Source organism: Littorina saxatilis, linkage group LG11 (genome assembly GCF_037325665.1).
Source record: "Littorina saxatilis isolate snail1 linkage group LG11, US_GU_Lsax_2.0, whole genome shotgun sequence".
Taxonomy (NCBI): Eukaryota; Metazoa; Mollusca; class Gastropoda; order Littorinimorpha; family Littorinidae; genus Littorina; species Littorina saxatilis.
This window is the reverse complement of record NC_090255.1, coordinates 40,458,590-40,478,242: the sequence shown is the minus strand read 5'-3', so window position 1 is coordinate 40,478,242 and position 19,653 is coordinate 40,458,590. Positions and strand designations below refer to the sequence as shown.

Below are 19,653 nucleotides of genomic sequence, written 5' to 3'. Positions count from 1 at the left end.
GAAATTTCATGTTGCAAATGCCTTAGTGGGCAAAAACTAAAAAATGTTAAGGTGTGACTTTATTTAGGCACATTTCAACTCGCTTCTCATCAAGGATAGCAAAAATGTGATTCAAAAATTTTCTTATTTGTATATTACACTATTTTTTTCCGATCAAATTAATTATTACAAAAATTGTCTAAAGTGACAAACTATGAAAATCATGCATTTAAAAAAAAAAAAAAGCTTTTAGAGCTTTCTGATGTCGCTGTAACACTTTAAAGCTGCCAGCATGCAGATTTCTACACCTTCTCGTATGATGGCCTATCCAATTCCTTATATCTCAAAGTGTCTTCCACTTTATTTTCAGCCCCGTAGAGCAAGTCGTTTGGTTGCAATCAAAGCAAACAATAAAAGCAACGAAAAAGTGTTTATTTTACAACGTTTTTGTCAAACATGCAGCCAATAAACAAATATTCACTTGCAAAATTATACAACAAACTGTATCAATACCTGTTTTTCACATTGCATTAAAAAAAAATTATCTACGATACCAAACCTAGAAAATAAACTGTACTTACATGTATGAGCGTCTATCTAACCGCACGTGGGATAACTCTGTAGCAGAGCGTATATTGCACGCTCTGCTCCGCAGTGAGTAGTCGAAAATAGTGTTTTTTTCTGTGCGTTTTTTGTAAATAATGCAATAACAGCACACACATTTGCTTGCAGAATTAAACAACAAATTTCACCGATACATGCTAGTCACATTGCATCCAAAAAGAATGATCTACGACTCCAAACTTTGAAAATAAACTGCACTTATATCAGAGACATCTCTGCTTACATTAAAATATTCTATCAACCCGTACTTAAGTTTAAGGCCTAAGTACTTAAGCATTTAGGGTCGAAACTACTTCCGCTATATTCGAAAGGGTGTGCTTGCCAGCTTCTTTAACAAAAATATTCATTTTGTCAAAATAACATGGACGCCTGTTCATTTTGAATGAACATTTTTCTTGTGTTTCATATTTATTGACCAAGGCCGAATGCCGAATGCCACCAGTGACACCTTAGTGTTTGGGAGCGGACACACACACACACACACACACACACACACACACACACACACACCTAAAGTGTGGATGGTTACCTAAGAGGCGGCACTGGGTGTAGTGCCTTTCTAGTGCACTTGCACTACAACAGCACTGGGTGCAGTACTCGCTCCGGCATCGAAGAATTTTGCACTAAAAAATGCACAAAATTTGACCTATTTCGTCGCCTATAGAGGACGGAAAGAATGTCATTTTGAACATTGTTATGACATTCTTTCCGTCAAAAAAGTCAATTTAACGGTGTCAATTTAACCATAAGGCAACCATCCACACGTGTGGACGGAAAGAATGTCATTTTGAACATTGTTATGACATTCTTTCCGTCAAAAAAGTCAATTTAACGGTGTTAAAGGAAGCGACCATCCACACAATTAGGTTGCCATCCAGAGTTTAGGTTGCCATCCACGTGTGGATGGTTGCCTTATGGTGATTTAGGCAACCAAACCTGTGGAAACATGGGTACACACACACACACACACACACACACACACACACACACACACACCACTTTAACATACACTTTGAAATCATTTTGCATAAATGTGACGTGTATTGACACAACTGACAAAGGTTGAATTATGCTGATTAACCTCAAAATAGCTCTACACAGGAAACAAGATAACGAGCATTGCAAAATTAAATGGCCTACACTTGAAATGCGAGCACACATTTAAACTACCAATAACATGCAACTGCAAGCAACACTGAACATACCACTACCAGTATTGCAGGTATGAAGCCAAAGTGAAGAGAAGAACACTTTCACTAAATGTTCAAAATTGAAATAACATACTGTGGGCATGTGAGTCATTAACTATTCATTATGATAAATAGACCTGTGCGCTTTTTTGCAGAAATAAGTGTGTTCAATTTTGTTGTCATCAAAACAGAACTAGTTGATAATAGAAACTAACTTTCAGTTCCACTGCCAATTTAAACACTGTATTACTTGACTGTACTGATGCAGAACTACGCTGGACCACACACTCTTATTTGTTCCCTAAATCAAGCAGCTAATCCGTGTCACTGGAAACATTGAACAAGGAGAATGAACAATATACCTGGCTGAATAAGTTGATAATCAAACTGCTCATGATTCTTTGTTATTCACAGCAGTGGATGTAAAACAATCACAAAATAAGGTCCTGTATGCATCATAATTTATACTTGTAGCACTTGATTTTGTATTGTGGTCGGTGATCCTAAACAAAATGTATACCTACATCTGTGCATGATTTTACTTTAAGAATAAAATGAAACAAGAATGGAACAATTAATGACTTCTCTGTGAGTGTGAACTGTGATTTAAAACGTTGCAGGCTCTCTTTTCTCTCCCTCTTTTCTTCTTCTTCTGCGTTCGATGTATTCTCTCCCTCTCTACAACTTTAATACTGCCACTTTCTGTGTGTACAGTCATACATGATGTTTGTTTTCCCACACACATGAGCAAGCGAGTCTGGCATTGTCACTGTTTCTTGCTGCGTTTCACGGCTGGTGTTTGCAGCTGCTCCTGGTTCACATCCACTGCTTGTAGAGGCTCAGCTTCTCTGTCCAGCCAGTTTCCAACTAGCTCTGGAAGAACTGCGAGTCTGAACACTTTCAAAGCTTTCTCCACACACATTGCCCAAAAATCACAGTCAGGCAATACTCAGACAATAACTTTATCCACAGTAGTCCACACCATGAAATCGCAGTAGGAGGAACTGGTCATAACAATCTGGCACTGTACTTGACTAAAGTATTGGTGGTCTTTGCGCAGACAAAGCATCCCCTCACTGTTAGATTCCAAACAGAAATGGCGGTCTGCCACAGCACACTCAACAGCTGACTCCTTGAAGGTGAAGGGACGTGTGTGCAGGTTTCTCCAACTCCGGCCATGCCGGTTTCTCCAACTCCGGCCATGCAGGTACAGTGTGCTGCCAGTATGTTGCCATCAGAAGTGGCGATGATCCAAGGAGAAAGTGCTGGTTCATTAAGGCGTTGTGAATGAAGAATCTGAAACATAAATTGAAGGTCGCACAAATCAGCATTCAGCTAGGTCAATAGACCTTTTTGGTATCTGAGCAGCTCTCGCGAGACACGCTCTTTGTTATGCTTTGAACATCGCGAGAACTTCGAACCTTCGCTTGTGCAGCTCGCACGAGATCGCTGTACCGCATGCTTTGTTATGCTCTGAAGCTTGCGAGAGATTACGAGAGCTTGGAATACCGATAGGGTCTATTGAATGAGTATAACTCTAAGACGCACATAATGTGCTTTACAATAACCTTAACAATGAAAAGTAAACAACAGATTTTTAACTGAATATATATGAACATGAAGCTCATTATAAATATAATATTTTGCAAGCTATTTCAAAATATAAATATATTCAAGACTATCTACAGCTTTTGTCGTAGTCCAGAATACAAACTGAAGCGAAGAATATATCAAAGACAAAGCCTCAACACAATATCCTGAACTGCAACTTGTGATAGCTTCAAGTCGGCGCTGGCAGTAGCCAGACGACGATAAAGAACTAGCTGCGCACCCCCCACTCCGCTGCAACAATGCCAGACATCTGGATGACTTGTTCTACAAGTGCAGCGTAACAGACAGATACAGATACAGAGATATCTGCAACACAAGACAGAGAACACTCACGTTCATTCATTATAAACTGAAAGCACATTCTTACCTTTGCAGAAATGACAGAGTTCTGACAGCCATCAGGGCTGTAGCACTTGACATCCCTCACCCAGCCAGAGACAAAAAGTCGGTAGGAATCCAAACTGTTGTAAGCTTTTCAGCTGCTCACATACACATGTGTATCTGTATGCACTCTTGCCAAGCACAAAATAATTTACGATGTTGATGTAACTCAGCTCTGGCAGATCATCCGGATTTGCTGACCAGCACCTGGTTGAGAATGTCATACGGATCATTCCCGTCAATCTCCAAAATCTTCTGGTGGTATCGCCGCCTCTCCTCTGGTAACAATCGCTCAGAATATTTTCGCTTCTCGCCCGATCGCAATGCATGTTTTGCATGAGGCAAGGGAAGTTACTCCAGATTCTTCTCGGAACGCGTCGGAGGCATTGTTTCCCGTTTTTCAACGGTTCACAGCTGTTTTTACTTTTCTCTTTGAAATGAAACGATGAAAGGAAGAGAAATGGAAAGACAGGCATGTTGTTGGGACATAAACAGAACAGAGAACATAAGGGGAAAAAAACTGTGTTTCAACAACTTCAAGCAAGAAAATGCAAACACTAAACACTCCCGGCAGGGAAACACCTTAATTGACCTTGACCTTTGACTGTGTTTGAGATCAGTTATTTTCGTACTCGGCTTGTAAAATAAACAAAATAATATCCAAACAACAGCTATTTTAAGATAAGAGTGTGTGGAGAGACCTTGTATTCAATTATAGTAATCACTGAAAGACATAAAACTTAGTTCAGAAGCGAATCCTAGAAACCCCTAAATAATGGAAAATGTGTTGGCTAAACAATTCATTGTTTACGTAAATAATTCATTGTTTACGTAAATAATGATTTATTTAGCAACATTGCTGATTCTTTATAAACAATGTAATATAAGTCTAAATAATATATTGTTTACGTAAATAAATCATTATTTACGTAAACAATGAATTATTTACGTAAACAATGAATTGTTTAGGTAAATAATGAATTGTTTACGTAAACAAAAAATTATTTAGAATTGTTTTACATTGTTTATAAACAATTACTTATTTAGCACATGAGCTTTTAAATAATGATTATTTAGCTCAAACTGGTGAAAAAAACATGAAAAAGTATCCAAATAATTATTTGACAAACTTGAAACGGAATGCCATAGACAAGAGGATTTTTGAAACTGTTTTTTAATGTTTCAACTTTTTCTTTATTTTTTTAACTCTCGCTTCTTGTATTTGATTCACTTTTCTTTGTTTGCTGTTTCTTTAACACTTTTTGCCGAATTTAACTTCGAAAGTAATGAACATAAATTGTCCATGTTGACTTTTTTCATTTGTTTCACGATATGTATCTGTTTTGTTCCTGTTGACGATGTATTTATGTGTCGATAAAATAGTTTTACAGTTTGATGATTTTTTCGCAAGGGCATTTGCTCATTTATCAGCATACACAATTTCGACATTAGAGATGAGGTTTAAAGTTGTTGTTGTTTTTATTTCACACATGCGAACTATTGATTCTTTTGTCGTAAAATAAAGTTGAATTTCACTGCACTATGAGGCGATCTCTCCTTGTCAATTTTGATGAGTCCGCTTCGTTTCTGTTCTTCGTGACTGTTATATTGTATTTTGATTCTTCTTCTTGTTGAACTGAATGACATTTTTCAGGTTTACGTTTGAATAAACTTTAAAGTGACATACTTGGTTGTTGCGTGTTATTTTGAATGTTTGTGGAGTATTTGAAAGTGGTCCTTATTAGGAGCCTCACAGGTCCATATTAGGAGCCCATGCTCCTAATATGGACCACTAGCAACTTTTTCTTTGTTTAATTTTTGCTGAGTTTCTACCACAGCTTGCTAGCTGGAATTCAACTTGAGGGTACCCTAGACAAAGAACAACCACCATGCAAAATAGTATACTTGTTGGTGATAAAACAAGCTAGTTATTAGCTATAATAAAAAGGTGGTCCATATTAGGAGCCCTTCCCCTATGTATCTCCTTCTCTCTCTCTCTCTCTCTCTCTCTCTCTCTCTCTCTCTCTCTCTCTCTCTCTCTCTCTCTCTCTCTCTCTCTTATTTGAATCATTTATATATGTAATAACAGTTCTCTTATGCATGATTTTAATTAGTTCCCATGATTATAAATGTATTCACCTTGTGATAAGGCGTCCGCCCCGTGATCGGGAGGTCGTGGGTTCGAACCCCGGCCGGGTCATACATAAGACTTTAAAATTGGCAATCTAGTGGCTGCTCCGCCTGGCGTCTGGCATTATGGGGTTAGTGCTAGGACTGGTTGGTCCGGTGTCAGAATAATGTGACTGGGTGAGACATGAAGCCTGTGCTGCGACTTCTGTCTTGTGTGCGGCGCACGTTATATGTCAAAGCAGCACCGCCCTGATATGGCCCTTCGTGGTCGGCTGGGTGTTAAGCAAACAAACACGTTAAATGTCAAAGCAGCACCGCCCTGATATGGCCCTTCGTGGTCGGCTGGGTGTTAAGCAAACAAACACGTTATATGTCAAAGCAGCACCGCCCTGATATGGCCCTTCGTGGTCGGCTGGGTGTTAAGCAAACAAACACGTTAAATGTCAAAGCAGCACCGCCCTGATATGGCCCTTCGTGGTCGGCTGGGTGTTAACAGTTAAGCAAACAAACAAACTAAAAAAATTGTTTTTATAAATGTATTGATATAATTCTATATGCCCTTTTGTAGAACTTTATTTTTTACTTTTGTTTGTTTGTTGTTGTTGTGTTTTTGTTTTTTGTATTCTCTTTTCTTATCTTTATTCCTTTTTACATTTGATTTCCTATGGCTTGTTTGTTGTTTGTTTGTTAGTCGAGTGTGTACTTCTTTATTGTGGTCTTTCTAACTTTCTCCACATTAAGTTTTGTTTCCATTTTATACTGGTTGCATTTAGCATTTTTCATCTATCAATTTGTTCCATTGTATTCTTCTTTAGTGGATATTATATGTTTTGTATTTGTTTAAGGACAGGTTATGAGACAAGGTAATGTGCCTTAAACCTTTATCCTTGTAAAATAAAGTTCGTCCGTCCGTTCGCTCTCTCTCTCTCTTTCTCTCTCTGTCTCTCTCTCTCTCTGTCTCTCTCTATCTCTATCTCTCTGTGTGTGTGTGTGTCTCTCTCTCTGTCTCTCTCTCTCTCTGTCTCTCTCTATCTCTCTCTCTCTCTTTCTCTCTCTCTCTCTCTGTCTCTCTCTATCTCTTTCTCTCTGTCTCTCTCTATCTCTTTCTCTCTCTCTCTCTCTCTCTCTCTCTCTCTCTCTCTCTCTCTCTCTCTCTCTCTCTCTCTCTCTCTCTCTCTCTCTCTCTTGTTGATCAGTGGTTGGAAAAGATCAACAATAATGAATTTTGTGGAGCTGTTTTTGTAGATTTTGCCAAAGCTTTTGATGTAATTGACCACAAGTTGTTACTGAGGAAACTCACATGGTATGGACTCGGGATTGATTCTGTTGAACTTATAACTTCTTTTCTTAGTGACAGGCAACAGGCTGTATACGCAAACGCCTCAGCATCAAGTATGCAGGATGTACGATATGGCGTACCACAAAGGTCAGTTTTAGGCCCTCTCCTCTTCTCTATATACATAAACAGACCTGTTTACCCCCATAAGTGTTTTGGAGTAATGCTCAGCCCCAAAAATAGTAATCCTGGCACAAAAATAGTAATCATCCAGCATTCGTCGCCAATTACAACGCACATGACAATTGTGTCTGCCAAATGCAATCATGCACATATATCCATCATTCACAAACAAAACACATCAGTCAGTTTTTGTAGTCATCATAATTTCAAAGAAGATCACATCAAAAGCACATGCATCACTGATTCTTTTTCTTTTGCTGGTAGTAGGCCTTTTTCAGTTTGTCAAGCGCTTCTCTACTGTACTTGCGCTTGCCGAATGAGTGAGAGCGAGACTTCACCACTAGAATAAGGCTCTCCAGCGTCTCATCAGACAGACATGATCTCTGGTCAGTGCTGTGCTTTTTCACCCCATTTTGCCATTGAAAAAAACCAATGCCAAACATGTGAATTGATATAAAAAAAAGAATTTTTTTTAAAATTTTTTTAATTTTTTTTACATTTTTATTATTTATGAAAATCGTAGTCTTGACACGGATAGTGGAATGGCGTATTTTTTGCAGAAAATCGTAATAAATTACGCCAAAATCGTAAGGGTAAACAGGTCTGCATAAATGACCTTCCCCTTCACATTGAGAATTTATGTGAACTTTTTGCAGATGACACAACCATACATTCTACTCTAGTAACACCAATTTAAGTCGTTTATCAGAAACACTGCAAGAAAGTTTAAACCAGTTGAGTGAATGGACGGAGCTAAATCACATGTCCCTTAACCCCCAAAAAACAAAAAGCATGATAATAACAACTAGGCAAAAACGCCAGAACATAACCTCAATATTTCACGATCTAACGGTTAATGAAAAACTTGTTGAAAAAGTCGACCATCATAAAGTTTTGGGAGTGACCATTGATAACAACCTGTCTTGGTCACACCACATCGAACAACTGTCTAAACAAGTGTCCAAGAAGGTCTATCTATTATCTAGAATCAAGCACTTTCTGAATTTGGAAGCCAGGAAATTATTCTTTAATGCTCATATTCAGTCTGTTATTGATTACGCGTCTACCTTGTGGGACTCGGCAAGTGAAAATTCATTCAAAGCACTAATTAGATTACTTAAACGAGCGCTTAAAGTAGTCTTATTAAAGAAAACAACCCTATCTGAGTTAGACTACATGAACTTAGGCATTCTTCCTCTGAAGGAAAGGCTAAGTTATAATAAAGGTACCCTTATGCATAAAATTATTCATGGATGTGTACCTCAAACCATATTTTCCAAATTCACGTTAAAAACTTCACGCCAATTGATGAGACTGAACATGCCTCTGCCTAGGATTGATCTATTTAAATCTAGTTTAGTCTATTCAGGGAGCAGTCTCTGGAACACCCTTCCGACAATCATACGGCAAACTAGCAGCACAAACGTTTTTAAGACCAGATATACGTCTTATCTCATGAAGTCTAAATAAACATCTGTTGTCGCTAGAATGGTTGTTAAAACCAACAACCTGTGCTTTTTAACAATGTATTATTATTTTTATATACACTGATTTTTTTCGAATGCAGTGTATGTCAATGGGCATGGCATTCAGTACAGCTTTGTTGCGTCAGTGCAATCTACTCTATAATTCTTAACTCATGTCAAATGAACTTACATTTTTCATTTAAGCAATGGATTGTATGTAAATTGATGATATCTTCTTACTTTCATTTTATTTTAATCATGTAGCAGTAGTTTTCTTTACTTGCTTATTCTTTAGCAATTTTAGACTAGTCCCTCTTTAGGGCGAGGGCCAGATGTAAAAAAGCAGATCACTGCTTACTCTATTACCCTCGTTAAATAAAGAATTGTTCTTGTTCTTGTTCTCTCTCTCTCTCTCTCTCTCTCTCTCTCTCTCTCTCTCTCTCTCTCTCTCTCTCTCTCTCTCTCTCTCTCTCTCTCTCAAAGGCCCTTGTCGTCTACTTATCTAAAGCGTTCGCATTGAGAGCGGAGTTTTTGTAGCAGATGTTAGATGGTAAAAGTGAAGTGAACTCTTTTCCGGTCGTGTTCTATACAGTTGGTACATAATTATGTATGTCTGCATATATTGCATGTTCTTAATTGCTTGTGAATATTTGTTGTCATTTTATCGTTTTTGTTTGTGTATACATTGTGTTTCCTTCCTAGCTCAATAAAACCTCAGTTCGTTCGTTCTCTCTCTCTCCATCCTTCTCTCTCTCTCTCTCTCTCTCTCTCTCTCTCTCTCTCTCTCTCTCTCTCTCTCTCTCTCTCTCTCTCTCTCTCTCACACTCTCTCTCTCTCTCTCACTCTCTCTTTCTCTCTCTCTCTCTCTCTCTCTCACTCTCTCTCTCTCTCTTTCCCTCTCTCTCTCGTAAAACTAACACACACAAAACCAGACCATATTGTTTTTTGATGAGGAAATCTTATAAAAGTTAAGTGTTGAATAATCACTAGTTCGCCATGTTTTGTAATCGTGAATGTGTATTGCTTATCATTTTCCGAACGTGTTCATAAGTAGTCTGCTTGTTATCGTTATCCATGGGTTTTGTTTTCCAAGCACATCACTGTGGGGCTTTTAATTAATAACATGCATCCGTCTACAATGTATCATCATTCATCCTTCAACATTTATAATAAATATGTAAATGGCAAGTATACAAGACATACAACATTAGGACATAACAGACAGACGGACATATAACATACCGTTCGCCCACAAGTAAGGCCGGAGCTTAACATAACACTTGACATTATGGACGTATTACCTGCTTAATAATAATACAGTCAGTTAATAATACCGTCAAACAAAAAAACAAAAAAACAAACAAACAAACAAAAATCAAAACAAAAAAACACATATATATATATATATTGTAATGGATGGCCCTATTAGTATTATCCAGAAACTTTAACCTGAACATTAGTGGATCTAACTTTTGCACTGAGAAACATGTGATACAGATCTAAAAGTGTTCTTCATTGACACAAGTGAAAGACTGGGAGACTTGTGGACAAATGTTATGATATTAACTGTGTTAAGATGTACTCACCAGAAAACCACTGCACAGTTCGTAGCAGGAAACTTTCGCTGACTAGTTTATGTAGTTTTTATTCGGAATCGTGTGCGTATCGATCGCATTCTTAAGAAACGAACACAATGGAACATAGTCTTCTCTTCGATGACGCCATTTTAGATGACGTGTTATTCGAGATCTCATCGAAGAAGAACGATAAAAGAATATTATGTTATGAAATGTGCATGTGAATATTACTGCATGCACTCTAGAATTGATTCATTATTGATAAGATAATGATTGAGTGAAAGGAAGCAGAGATTTAGTTTAGTTAGATAAATTGTTTGTGTTGTTAGAGGTTACCCAGAGAAACGTAAACAAACACTTTTTGGTCGCTTTGACTTGAGAAGGTGTTATACGAGATCTCATCGAAGCAGGACGATGAGAGAATATTATGTAATGAAATGTGCATGTAAATATGGTTATGCATTTTAGAATTGATTCATTATTGATAGGATAATGATTGAGTGAAAGTAAAATGGAGATTTAGTTCGGTAGGATAGGTTGTTTGAGCATTGTTAGCAGTTACCTAGAGAAACGTAAACAAACATCCTCGATCGCCTTGACTCTAAGACGATCGAGAGTGTCGGTTCGTTGCTAAAGGTACGAAACAAGAAGAAAGGAAGGAGAGACAAGGTATGTTGTTTATGTTGTTAGGACATGTATTGGGGTAACGTAGACAGACAGGGGAGATCGTTACGGACGATCGAAACGTTAGCGGTAGCTAGAGGTAACAGGTAAACAAACAAGGAAGGAGATAAATAGAGAAGGGAAAGGAGAAATCGGGGTTGTTCTAGTCGGGTTCTAAAGGATGCTGTTCTATTCAGGTTGCTTAGGATTGTTGTTTTAGTGTACTTCTCCGAGACGGGAGAAAGGTTGTTCGCTTGGCTTAGCTTGGCTGATGTTTTCTAGTGGGCAGTTCTTTTGGCTTATGAAGTTTCTAGCGATTGTTCTAGTGTTCTTTTAGGCTGAGCGATGTGGTTCGAGTAGGCTTCTTCGAGACTGGACTAGGAAGGGATAGCAGTCTACAAGAAGAAAGTGGGGCTATCCGACAGGAGAAATCGGGGCGGCTTCTTCGAGACTGGACTAGGAAGGGATAGCAGTCTACAAGAAGAAAGTGGGGCTATCCGACAGGAGAAATCGGGGCAGCTTCTTCGAGACTGGACTAGCAAGGATATAATATTGAGTTAGAGAACACTAGGTTCTAAGCTACACGAAGAGATAGCAGCCTACAAGAAGAAAGGGGGAAAAGAGAAATCAGAACCAATTTACGGGAGAAATCGCAGTCTACAGTAAAGAAGATAGTCCAGAACAAGGTCATCATATGTCATGCCTATTTTTATATGTGAATGAACGATGCACTGATATATTGAAGTTCGATACGAATTTGTTCAGATGAATAAATCTGAACATTGAAACCTGGAACAATTTGTGTTTGCTTTATTCTTCATTAACATTCACACACACAACAATCAACAACCAGAGCCAACAACAGCTCGCGCGCCCATCCCGTTACAATGGTGTCAGAAGTGTGGGATTTGTGATTCTTTTGTGAAAGACACATTTCTTGGAAATAACCCTGCAGTGGATTCATGGATTAAAGTGTGTGTGTGAAAAAAAAAAAAATGGAAATAACCCTGCTGATTCACGGATTATTATCTTCATGTGCTGATTCACGGATTATTATCTTCATGTGCTGATTCACGGATTATTATCTTCATGTGCTGATTCACGGATTATTATCTTCATGTGATTATTCACGGATTAAAATCTTCATGTGATTGTGACAACGTACAACAAGAGAGAAAGAAGAGGAACTGAAGAAACTAGACAACGTACAACAAGAGAGAAAGAAGAGGAACTGAAGAAACTAGACAACGTACAACAAGAAGAAAGAAGAGGAACCGAAGAAATTAGAAGAAGCATAGTAGCCTGGAGGTGATTTTTATAAACTTTATTGACTTTTGATACATGTTTTATACAGAGCTGTAGCGGATATCGTGGAAGAAGAGGATTTTACAAGAAGGAGATGTTTTTTTACTTTTATACCAGATGAGGAATGACTTTTCTTTAAAAGTGACTTTTTACGGAGATTCTGCTTGGATTGGACTTGATTGATTTCTGCAAAAGAAGAAAAGAAAGTATTAACAATGATGAATCCTGAACAATTTTATGAACAGTATCTACGTGATGAAGAAACTGAGGGAGCAGAATTTCCGATGGGAGGAAATAGTCATAATTCTACTGGAGGTGTTCAAGAACTAACAGTAACAGACAAGACATACAAAGGATCAAGTAGAAGAGGTCTACAAATGAAACCACAACTTTTCGATGGGAGTGATGACTTTGAGACATACTTAGATCAGTTTGAATGTATTGCTGATTTAGGTGGTTGGACACTGAGAGAAAGAACACTCACTCTTGGAGCCTGTTTGAAAGGACAAGCCAGAAGATTCTACGCTGGACTAGCACCTCATGAAAAAAGAGAATATGCCAGTCTTATATTTCAACTGCGACAGAGATTCGGCACAGCATCCAGACATGGGGTGTACTGGACCACACAGTTTGAAAACAGAAAAAGACTACCAAATGAAGGATTGGCAGACTTTTCTGATGAACTTCTTCTACTTGCACAAAGGGCATATCCAAATGTTGGGTCATCAACTCAACATCAACTTGCACTACAGCAATGGTATAAAAATATGAGTCCAGACATAAAATGGCGATGTTTGGAGAGAAACTGTCAAACCATTCGTGAAGCTGAAGAGGTGGCTGACATGTATGAAGCTATCATGGTACCACAGAAAAAGAAAATCTTCATGGTCAACGGAGAAGAATCAACGATGATAAATTCTTCACCGGAGACAACTGATCGAAATCGTCAACAACAAAAGGGAGACAGACGGTGCTGGACATGTAATGAGACTACACATTTGTCCAGAAACTGCAGACAGAGAACACAGTTTTGCACATGTTGTAAACGCTCTGACCACAGTTTGAAAGACTGTAATTTGTACAGGAAGTGCAAAGAACAGGAACAATTTGAAACTCGACCAACCCACAACGGACGTTCTCAACAGAGAAGAGAGGGAAACGAGAACCGCCGATTTTAAAGGGTCGAGAATCGGTAAATCGACGAAGACCCAACATGAAGAAAGAAGAAATTACGAAACAAGAAAACAGGGAAGATAGTCAACGCTACGTGAAGAAAGAAGAAATTACGAAACAGGAAAACAGAGAGGATACTCAACCGAGTCAACGCAACATGAAGAAAGAAGAAACTACGAAACAGGAAAACAGAGAGAAAGAAGATAAAACACAAGAAGATGTTCCACATCGTGCTGGGTTGAAACATTCCAATGCAGATGCTTTGAGCAGAAAACCCTGTACATCATACTTGAGACAACAACAAAGAGATCAAGAAACAATGAAAGAAGAAAACTTTGTTGCATGTACTTTGATACAACAGAGAACCAAGAATGATGAACTAAGACCTACAGCAGTTCAATTCTCTTTCTCTGATATCCTCAGTTCTGCAAGCAAGCAAGTCAAGCAAGAAAATCACAACATAGCTATGATTGTGGAGGATGAACAGAAACCGTCATGTAGTAAAACTCTAGACTCATCATCAAGTACAGAAAAACCTGATTTTGAAGTCAGATTCCATCCATTATCTTTGGACGGATGGAATGCAGAAGAACTTAGCCAAGCTCAACTTGAAGATCAAGATATTGAACCACTTCTATCTGCGAAGATGAAATCAAAGGAGCGACCAAAATGGGCAGAGCTCTCTACAAAACGTTCTCAGGCAAAAACACTTTGGGCTCAGTGGGACAGACTATGTATGGTAGATGGTATTCTCTACAGAAAGCGTCTTGAGAATGATAAAGATACAGGACTACAAATGATCGTACCTGAGTCAAAGCAAGAAGATGTTATGAAGAATCACCACGACGTTCCCACCGCTGGTCATCTTGGATCTGAAAAGACAGGAGAGAGAATAAAACAGTCATATTATTGGCCAGCCATGGATGATTGTATCAAACGCTACTGTGTCCAATGTGATAAGTGTGCTGCTAGAAAATCTCATCAAAAACGTGTTCCACTTGGACATTGTGGAGTTGGTGAACCTCTGGAACGAGTGAATCTAGACATATGTGGACCTTTTCCCAAAACAGTGATGGGAAACACACATATTTTGGTCATCACAGATCAATTCACACGATGGACAGAAGCAATACCAATTCCAAATCAAGAAGCAAAGACAGTAGCACAAGCCTTCATTACTCATTTCGCAAGCAGATTTGGGTATCCACTAACACTATACACTGATCAGGGCACAAACTTTGAATCAGTGTTATTCAAGGAAATGTGTAATCTAGTGGGGATAAACAAGACCAGATCTACAAGCATGCGGCCTCAAGCAAATGGAATTGTAGAACGATTCAACAGAACACTGGCTGCTATGTTAACGGCGTACTGCGAAAACAACCAGAAAAGCTGGGATATCTACTTACCTCTGCTGGCCTCAGCATACAGATCGTCGGTTCACTGCAGTACAGGTATAACTCCAAATCGAATGATGCTGGGACGTGAGGCGAGACTACCGATGTCACTGGTGTTTGGGCGACCCGGAGCTGAAGAAGAAGATGTTTCCCCAGATGTCTACACTGCAAACCTGGAACAGACATTTCAAAAAGTACATGAACATGCACGGAAACATTTAAAGAAAAGTGCAGTGCATCAAGAGAGATCTATACTACAACATGAAAACCAGAAAACGTGAACTGAGTGTAGGACAATTAGTCTGGTTGTTCAACCCTGTCAGGAAGATAGGTGTGTGTACTAAAATGACGTCAAAATGGAAAGGACCGTATATTATCACCAACAAGATTGATGATTTGACATACCTTATTAAAACTAGACCAAAGAAAGATTCAAAAGCGTATCACATTGACAGACTGTTACCTTATAAAGGAAAGAATGTGCCGACGTGGATGGAGAAGTGGAGACTGAACTGTTCGTAACTTCGCCTTGTTTCCTGGAACATAACGATGACATTGTGCAAAAGATAGTCATTCATAAACAGTATTCTCATATACGTCTTTCGTATGGATTGTGTTAGTTAGTATGATGGAGCGTAACTCAAGGTAAATTGAGGCTGGTTTCGAGACATATATATCCCTGTGTGACAATAATGTGAGGCACTAGGCCAAGATAATTATTCAAACTGGACAGGTGGAGTTCTCAAGGAGTCGAGTTATTGTTAGGCGATGTGAAATTGGTAAAGCACGAAGGTACTGTAGCACGCTTTTTCAATCCTAACAATGTTACTCGGTCTCGGTTAGTTTTAGAAGATAAGTGGGTAATACAAGATGTATTGTAGTATGGATGGTTGACAAATATGAAAACATTGACTATGAATAACTTAATTAGCGCAATACGATATTAATGTGTTACAGATGGAGCAAGTACCAGTCTATGAGAACATAAGTGACGCTTCTGTAAATGAAGAAAATCCGGAGAAAGAGAAAACCGACTTACCTCGGGCAGAGTCAAAGTTATATCCTGTCATGGTATATCTGCCCATAGAAGAAGCCACGGCACTCGCACAAGTGCAGACGACAAATTCATTTGTCTCATCCGTGATTAAAAGAAAAGACGGGAAGACAACCATCGTCCTCAAATACAAGAAAATTTAGTAACACTAACAGAAACAGAAGAATGTGAGTGATTCACTCAAGTTTTAATTTCAAATTTCAATTTCTAGTTCTGGTACTGGTAGTTAAAGTTACAGGAGAATATGTTTTAAAATATATAGATTATGCGGAGCATAATATTAGAAAGCGGGGGTGCATGTAATAGATGGCCCTATTAGTATTATCCAGAAACTTTAACCTGAACATTAGTGGATCTAACTTTTGCACTGAGAAACATGTGATACAGATCTAAAAGTGTTCTTCATTGACACAAGTGAAAGACTGGGAGACTTGTGGACAAATGTTATGATATTAACTGTGTTAAGATGTACTCACCAGAAAACCACTGCACAGTTCGTAGCAGGAAACTTTCGCTGACTAGTTTATGTAGTTTTTATTCGGAATCGTGTGCGTATCGATCGCATTCTTAAGAAACGAACACAATGGAACATAGTCTTCTCTTCGATGACGCCATTTTAGATGACGTGTTATTCGAGATCTCATCGAAGAAGAACGATAAAAGAATATTATGTTATGAAATGTGCATGTGAATATTACTGCATGCACTCTAGAATTGATTCATTATTGATAAGATAATGATTGAGTGAAAGGAAGCAGAGATTTAGTTTAGTTAGATAAATTGTTTGTGTTGTTAGAGGTTACCCAGAGAAACGTAAACAAACACTTTTTGGTCGCTTTGACTTGAGAAGGTGTTATACGAGATCTCATCGAAGCAGGACGATGAGAGAATATTATGTAATGAAATGTGCATGTAAATATGGTTATGCATTTTAGAATTGATTCATTATTGATAGGATAATGATTGAGTGAAAGTAAAATGGAGATTTAGTTCGGTAGGATAGGTTGTTTGAGCATTGTTAGCAGTTACCTAGAGAAACGTAAACAAACATCCTCGATCGCCTTGACTCTAAGACGATCGAGAGTGTCGGTTCGTTGCTAAAGGTACGAAACAAGAAGAAAGGAAGGAGAGACAAGGTATGTTGTTTATGTTGTTAGGACATGTATTGGGGTAACGTAGACAGACAGGGGAGATCGTTACGGACGATCGAAACGTTAGCGGTAGCTAGAGGTAACAGGTAAACAAACAAGGAAGGAGATAAATAGAGAAGGGAAAGGAGAAATCGGGGTTGTTCTAGTCGGGTTCTAAAGGATGCTGTTCTATTCAGGTTGCTTAGGATTGTTGTTTTAGTGTACTTCTCCGAGACGGGAGAAAGGTTGTTCGCTTGGCTTAGCTTGGCTGATGTTTTCTAGTGGGCAGTTCTTTTGGCTTATGAAGTTTCTAGCGATTGTTCTAGTGTTCTTTTAGGCTGAGCGATGTGGTTCGAGTAGGCTTCTTCGAGACTGGACTAGGAAGGGATAGCAGTCTACAAGAAGAAAGTGGGGCTATCCGACAGGAGAAATCGGGGCGGCTTCTTCGAGACTGGACTAGGAAGGGATAGCAGTCTACAAGAAGAAAGTGGGGCTATCCGACAGGAGAAATCGGGGCAGCTTCTTCGAGACTGGACTAGCAAGGATATAATATTGAGTTAGAGAACACTAGGTTCTAAGCTACACGAAGAGATAGCAGCCTACAAGAAGAAAGGGGGAAAAGAGAAATCAGAACCAATTTACGGGAGAAATCGCAGTCTACAGTAAAGAAGATAGTCCAGAACAAGGTCATCATATGTCATGCCTATTTTTATATGTGAATGAACGATGCACTGATATATTGAAGTTCGATACGAATTTGTTCAGATGAATAAATCTGAACATTGAAACCTGGAACAATTTGTGTTTGCTTTATTCTTCATTAACATTCACACACACAACAATCAACAACCAGAGCCAACACAGCTCGCGCGCCCATCCCGTTACAATATACACAAATCATCACATCTCTGCACAACCTAGCGTACTACCTAACCAACTCTTCATATGGGGACCATAATTCTACAAATTTGGTAATGTTACCAGAATTGAAACTGGAATGTTTTTCTATTTCAAATCTGTATTTCAAATTTCTTAAAAATATGTCTAACAGTGGCCTTGTCTCTTGTAACTTACTCTTATAAATATAAAACTTCGTAAACAAAATGATAAATTCCAAAACCACATCTACCTTAACATTGTTCATACACCCAAACAAAATAAATTCTTCTGTAAAAAGAACATTTGCGCGGTAAATACCACTTCTGTTTAACAAATCTTCCAAATCAGTCCAAAATTTCCGACTAAGCGTGCAGTACCAAAATATATGGGAAATTGTTTCATTTTCAATTTTACAAAAGGCATAAAGGGGACTGTCAAGAATCTTTTGAACAAATGTTGTTCTTGTCTGAAACGTGTGTACAAAGAAAATGAATAAAACACGCTGAAATCAAAACCAGACCAAGCAACAAGTAAAACGCAAAAAATGACTCACCTTGCGGTAAAAATGTTGAACGGGAAAACAATTCTTTTTCCTGTCAATGTGTCCGTTGGCAGGAGAACGGCGATAACTTCAATCACAAAAGGCAAGTTTTCCACACACGCCCAGCAGAAGAATGACAGTGACACATTCACACTGCACGCACAACGGAAGACTATGTGAGGTGTGTACGAATCTGCAGTGTAGTGATACAGTAAAACCATGGGCGAGTTTCAGCGACCCGCTCCTCTAGTCTACTCTGGTTAGTCATCTGCGCATGTCATTCTGGTCGCTTTCCTAAAACGTAGTGTGCGCGAACCCCTCAAGTCCTTAATGGCAAAAAACCGTAGGACTTTTAATATCAATTTTATTACTACCCCATTTAGCCAAAATGGCCGTCTCTTAAGGGAGTTGTATTAATATTAATCTTAATGATGACATTAACGAAGTGATAATTGGAAACATGGCACAACAAGCCTAAAACTAGTTTCCAATGCAACGCGGTGTGCTTAAATGTAATGGCACTGTCTAAAATTGGTCTTGCAAGTAATTACGGTGATGATTTTTTAATACTGATCCGTTTGATACGTAAACGCGCAGGCCGCATTTTTATTTCAATCTGTTGTTGTGTTTTTGTAATTGTTTTTTGCTTGTTTTGTTGTTAATTTGTGAAGCATTTTCATCAACCTTTTTTACATTTAGTCAAGATTTGACTAAATGTTTTAACATAGAGGGGGGAATCGAGACGAGGGTCGTGGTGTATGTGTGTGTGTGTGTGTGTGTGTGTGTGTGTGTGTGTGTGTGTGTGTGGGTGTGTCTGTCTGTCTGTCTGTGTGTGTGTGTGTAGATCGATTCAGACTAAACTACTTGGCCGATCTTTATGAAATTTGACATGAGAGTTCCTGGGTATGATATCCCCGGATGTTTTATTTTTTTAATTTTTTATAAATACCTTTGATGACGTCATATCCGGCTTTTTGTAAAAGTTGAGGCGGCACTGTCACACCCACATTTGATTGAAATTTTAGCAAAGCAATCTTCGACGAAGGCCGGACTTTGGTATTGCATTTCAGCTTGGTGGCTTAAAAACTAATGAG

At 38.6% G+C, this 19,653-nt stretch overlaps 1 protein-coding gene and 1 long non-coding RNA gene across 2 annotated transcripts in view; one reads left to right on the top strand and one right to left on the bottom strand.

The window, feature by feature from the left end:
- The window catches only part of LOC138980472 (probable methyltransferase-like protein 24), a 137,023-nt gene extending 118,274 nt beyond the window's left edge, over positions 1–18,749 (bottom strand). The window contains exon 1 of the mRNA XM_070353349.1: positions 18,572–18,749. The gene's annotated coding sequence lies outside the window, so the exon portion shown is untranslated. The remainder of the gene's footprint in view (positions 1–18,571) is intronic.
- On the top strand, positions 1,076–1,992 carry LOC138980453 (uncharacterized). The gene is made up of 2 exons (XR_011460335.1): positions 1,076–1,334; positions 1,447–1,992. It is a non-coding gene; the product is annotated as an uncharacterized lncRNA (long non-coding RNA).
- Positions 18,750–19,653: the final 904 nt, after the last annotated feature.